Genomic DNA, 5,014 nt, shown 5'->3' on the forward strand with positions numbered 1-5,014 from the left:
ACCATACACAATTACCTTAAAATCTTGAATTCCAGGGACAAAAATGTAACTATTAAAGTTAGATTAGATTTAAGTAGCGGCAGTCAATGACAAAATCATAGAATGCAGTTTTGAATTTAAATTAAATTAAATTGTGTGAAAAATGAAAAAAACTGATTTTTGTTTGCAGGTGTATTCATGTTGGGTTATTTAATGAATATGTAGAGTTTAGTGTAAATTAGACAACATAGGAGATACAACAAATTCTTCATTCCTGTCTTAACAACACACAAAATATTCAATACAAACTCAAAAGCTTTGCAATATTATGTGTCACAAGTGTTTTGATCAAATTTATCACATTTTATGATATGAAGTGTACTGAGGTTAAACATTTAATATAAAATGGCTGACATTTATCTTCAATTTAGGATATGTGTCTGTGAGACTGTACGGTATTTATTGCAAACAACGTAAATATGGCGAATAAGATTATTATTTGTTTTACCATAAAGCTTGATGTGTGGAATAAAATGAAGCCACATTTGAAATGCCCAATTCAACCACCATTATTCATGTCTGTAACAATTTTGTTTCATTTGAAATAATTTGTTAGTCCTAAAAGATATGAATTATTCAAATTATCCTGAAACAGATATGTTAAAGCTGTGCTCAGAAATATTTCAAAACATATTTAGCAGGTAGTTCTTGTAATAAAGAATGCCATCACTTACTTCCCTTAAATGTCATTATAGTTTTCCCGAAGATAGACACTGTTGGCGTGTGCATGTATGTACACACATTTTGTCTAAACATTCACTCTGGCTCACTCCAAAACAAACATCAAACTACATGCATGATTTAAAATCATAAGAGTTGCAGATGTTGTGACACGATCAGACAGATAACAGAATAACACAGAGTGATTCTGTTAAAACATGCCTTATCTTGCTCGATATCTTAAATTCCTGCTATAACACGGCACAGCAGCAGATACCGGGGACAATCTGCTGCCAGTACAGAATTGACCTGAAACTTCTACAAAACAAAGACATTTTTATAGGTAATAGAAAGTTTATATGTTTATTTTGTGGGTTCATGCTTGGTGTTTTGGTTCAGATTTCTTCAAATCTGTTTTCACATCCTACTTTTTCCTGCTTAGTTGATTTGAACCTCTTTAAAGGCGACCTATTATGGGGGTCCTAGAACAAGTCAGGATCCATCTGTGGGCTCTACAAAACATGTTCATTTGATTTAATTCACAAATTGAATCTCAGATAATGAAATTTCACCTCTTCAGTTCTGTCTGTTCTTTTGTTTGTTTTATTTAGCTCGCTTCAGAATGTGATGTTACGCACAAGTTGCTATGGAAACCCCCTCCCAAACTTTTATTTATGTTAGCTCTGCTCTCCCAACATGATGTTCATGTTAATGCTTCAGAAACATAAAAATAAATGACTGTAAGCAGATGCACAATGTTACAATAGTAGTAGCCAGGCTGCCCACAGAGCAGCCAACCCCAGGGCTTGATAGGGACAGACTGGATCGTGTGACCAAAGTCAGGTTTGGTACTGGGGAGGAAAATGCGCGTCCTTCGCCGATTTCTGGAGCTGGACAAAGATGAACCGAGGTGCGGTCAAAGTCCATGACTAGCAGTCTGGAGACACCCGTGCCACAGTGCTGGTAACACGGAAGCCTGAGGCTGCGACACCCGCGGGCCTCCCTGGTGGTCTGACAATCTGTGCCATCAATCCCTCCTACATGACGGTAGCAGTTTTCGATGGGTAGCACCGACAGTAGACCTAGCTATCGAGCTGCGCTACGGTAGCAAAATCTGACAAGTCACCACAGGGAAGAGGGACAGACTGGTGTCCGGAGAGGAAAACGCGATTCCCCAAGCCAGTGTTCTGTCAATCTGTGCTACCGCGCTACGGTAGCTAAGTTTGACGAGGTAGCACAGATCGACAGAACAGTGGCAGTGCAGTCAACGTTAGTTTGTGCTAAATGACAAATCATGTTCATACTGAAGCAACAACAACACCAAACTCGCAACTCATTATTTACTGACATCACATGCAGATTTGTGATGAACAATAGGGACAGAAGTTTCCTTTCAGAGTTAAGTAGCAGAATTCCATTGTACAAGTAGCACAATAAAATTTACAGATGAGCAGCTCTCAAAGGCAGTGCAAAAATAACAGAGTTCTCAAAAACAGGAATTAAGTAACCACAATACATATATACAAAGAAATAAGAGAAGTAAAGTTTAAATGGAAGAATAAAAATAGAAAATAAATAACAGCAGTTTTGATATGTTCAGGATATCACAAATATTGCACTTGATGTGTATGTGTGTTTATATTTCACCAAACAGAGTTGAGCAGAAAAATTTACTGAGTGATCATGGTTTGGATGAGTCTGCAGTATTTGTATTGTTCAGGGCAACAACAGCTTGAGGGTAGAAGCTGTTTTTGGTCTGTTTGTTCTTGACTTTATTGCCCTGAAACGCCTCCCTGATGGTAAAAGTTCAAAGAGGTGATGACTAGGGTGTGAGGGGTCCCTGATGATACTGCAGGTTCGCCGGAGACAATGGGTCCAATAGATCTCCTCCAGACATGGAAGAGGAAGCCTATCAGTCTCTGGGCATTGTTTATGACTAGGGCTGCACTGTATATCGAAAATTTTTAGTCATCGCGATGATAGCCTGAACAACACGCATATCGCAACAACTGCATAAACTACAAAAAATGGTTGACTCAAAGTTCGAATTTATGTGATTTGTCATTTAGATGGAAGATTGAAGTATTTCATCAATTGGATAAGTCCCTTTCTAATTAAAAAAATTCAGGCTGGAATGGAAATGATTAGTTTTTTTAATAGTTTTTTTTTTTGGCTTTGAACCCAGAGCAGAAAGATATCAACACTACATGTATTTGTTCATTTATCGCAAGTCATGTCATCATCACAATATTAAGCACTGTTTTCGCACATCACAGGTTATCCTAATATTGTGCAGCCCTATTTATGACCCCCTGGAGCTGCTTCCTCTCTGCCACAGTGCAGCYGGAGAACCACAGTGAGATGCCATGGCTCAGCACCAACTCCACCGAACAATGATAAAAGGACACTAAGTTCTCAGTTTGTTCTTCCTGAGAATCCTCAGGAAGTAATGTCTCTGTTGTGCCTTCTTCAGAATTGGTGCAGAGTTTACAGTCCAGGGGTCAGATTTATAAAGGATTGCGTGGAAACCATACTAAAAGTGAACTTACGGCCAAAAGGCAGAAGTGGAAAAAAAAAAAAAAAATCAGATTTATAAAACCGTGCATACGCATGTTTCTGCGCATCTTTCCTTTTTAGATCATGGCCGCAACTCAGAGTTTGCACAAGGTCCCGCCTCAGGTTCTGCCCTCTACACGCCCACACTCAACCATAAACAGTTAAGGTGTATTTAAATCAGTCAGCTGATCAATGTAAAAAAAAGCAATTGGCTCACACACGCGCTCCGTAGTACGTCTGGAGGTTGACAGGTGCTGACTGACAGCTGCTCACTTGAACAGAATGTCTGTAATTGACACAGATTTTCCCTCATTTTGCTTTAGAGTAATCTAACGATTTTTATATAAAAAAAACTCAGCTTCAAATTAATTTTCTCTCAGAGCCTGCAGGATGATAAAAACAATAAAAATAAAATTAAATATGTCAGATAAAATTAGAAATAAGCTCTTCTCCCCATCCTCTCACCCTCCTGCCTGCTCTGTTATCTGCGGCAGACACCCCCCACATACATGCGCACACACATCCCCACAGCCCACCCCCCTCCCCACGCACGTGACAAATACGGACCCTAAAAAGTGAAGTTTTATAACATCCACACAGGCAAGGGGCGCGCCCTGTGAGTAGCTACCCAAAGCATTAATTTTTGCTGTTGTGCTGTATAAATGTCTCGTTGGGTCGGGTCTGTGGGTCAGGGTCGTCTGAGGAGGAAGGAGATGAATGGAGTTGCGGGAACTTCTGTGACCCTGTCACAGATCATTTTACAGCACTTCCAGTCAGCCAGCTCACTTTGTCATACCAGGACAGCTGAAAAGACCTGTTACTTTTCCCCACCTTTTACACCAAATTAATCTGAGGAGTTGATCAGCCCTGCGGTTTAACTCTAAGTTTTTCTTCGTAAGGAAAACTATCAAATGGCTTCTCCAAAATCTGGTCCACAATGTTCAAACTGTCTGCCATTATGTGTGACTTGCTACCTATCTAGCTCACAAGCTGAGACTGGTGCGAGGCTAGTGTGAAGTGTGTCTGCCTGTGAGTGCTTTGTGACGGTGGAGGGGCTCAGCAGCACCTGCTGGACAGAAACTGCGATAGAAGTCAGAAAGAGTGATAGAAATCAGAAAGAATGATAGAAATCAGTCTCCAAACACAAACAGCTACAAAAACCCACCAGAAATAGAAGCTTGATTTGTCACTAGTCATTTTTAGCAAAGAAAATGCTGCTAAAAGGATTAATAAAGTCTCCGGTTCAACTCCAAACCGAAACTAAACTGAACTGCTCCCATAGATGTTTACACCAAAAGATCACTGATTCGCTCATTTCGCTGTCAATCAAAAAGGGATTCAGCCTAAGACAGATCATCCAATCATCATGCAGAAGCTGAGCGTCTGGGCCAGCCGAGGTCAGCCCACAGCCCCATAGACTCCAGCCCCATTATCCAATGGCTCGTCTCGTTTTGCTGCACTCTTTGCTTCACTATTGAACTCTGTGGACGCTCATTGTCCACACTGTTTAAAGCACTGTGAAGCTGCAGGAATGAGTGAGAGGAAAGCCACGTCATTACCAGTGATAAGAAGCTGATTCTGAACAAAAGTTGAGCGCATTATAGCACATATTTAGTCAATGACATGTACACACAACAGTATATATTTCATCACTTATTTTTTTGACATTTTAGGGGAAGCTGAGCTTCCCTTGTAGTCTTAGAGCAATTGCCTCTGACATACATACATACATACACATACATACATACATACATACATA

General features: G+C 40.1%; 1 protein-coding gene and 1 long non-coding RNA gene across 3 annotated transcripts in view; one reads left to right on the plus strand and one right to left on the minus strand.

The window, feature by feature from the left end:
• The window catches only part of LOC106529009 (protein FAM150B), a 25,259-nt gene that overhangs the window by 9,129 nt on the left and 11,116 nt on the right, over positions 1–5,014 (minus strand). The gene's annotated exons all lie outside the window — the stretch shown is intronic.
• LOC106529010 (uncharacterized) overlaps positions 4,242–5,014 on the plus strand; it is a 13,182-nt gene continuing 12,409 nt past the window's right edge. Inside the window, exon 1 of the long non-coding RNA XR_001311573.1 lies at positions 4,242–4,254. This is a non-coding gene — a long non-coding RNA (uncharacterized LOC106529010). The remainder of the gene's footprint in view (positions 4,255–5,014) is intronic.

The sequence above is a fragment of the Austrofundulus limnaeus genome, unplaced genomic scaffold (assembly GCF_001266775.1).
Source record: "Austrofundulus limnaeus strain Quisiro unplaced genomic scaffold, Austrofundulus_limnaeus-1.0 Scaffold418, whole genome shotgun sequence".
NCBI lineage: Eukaryota > Metazoa > Chordata > Actinopteri > Cyprinodontiformes > Rivulidae > Austrofundulus > Austrofundulus limnaeus.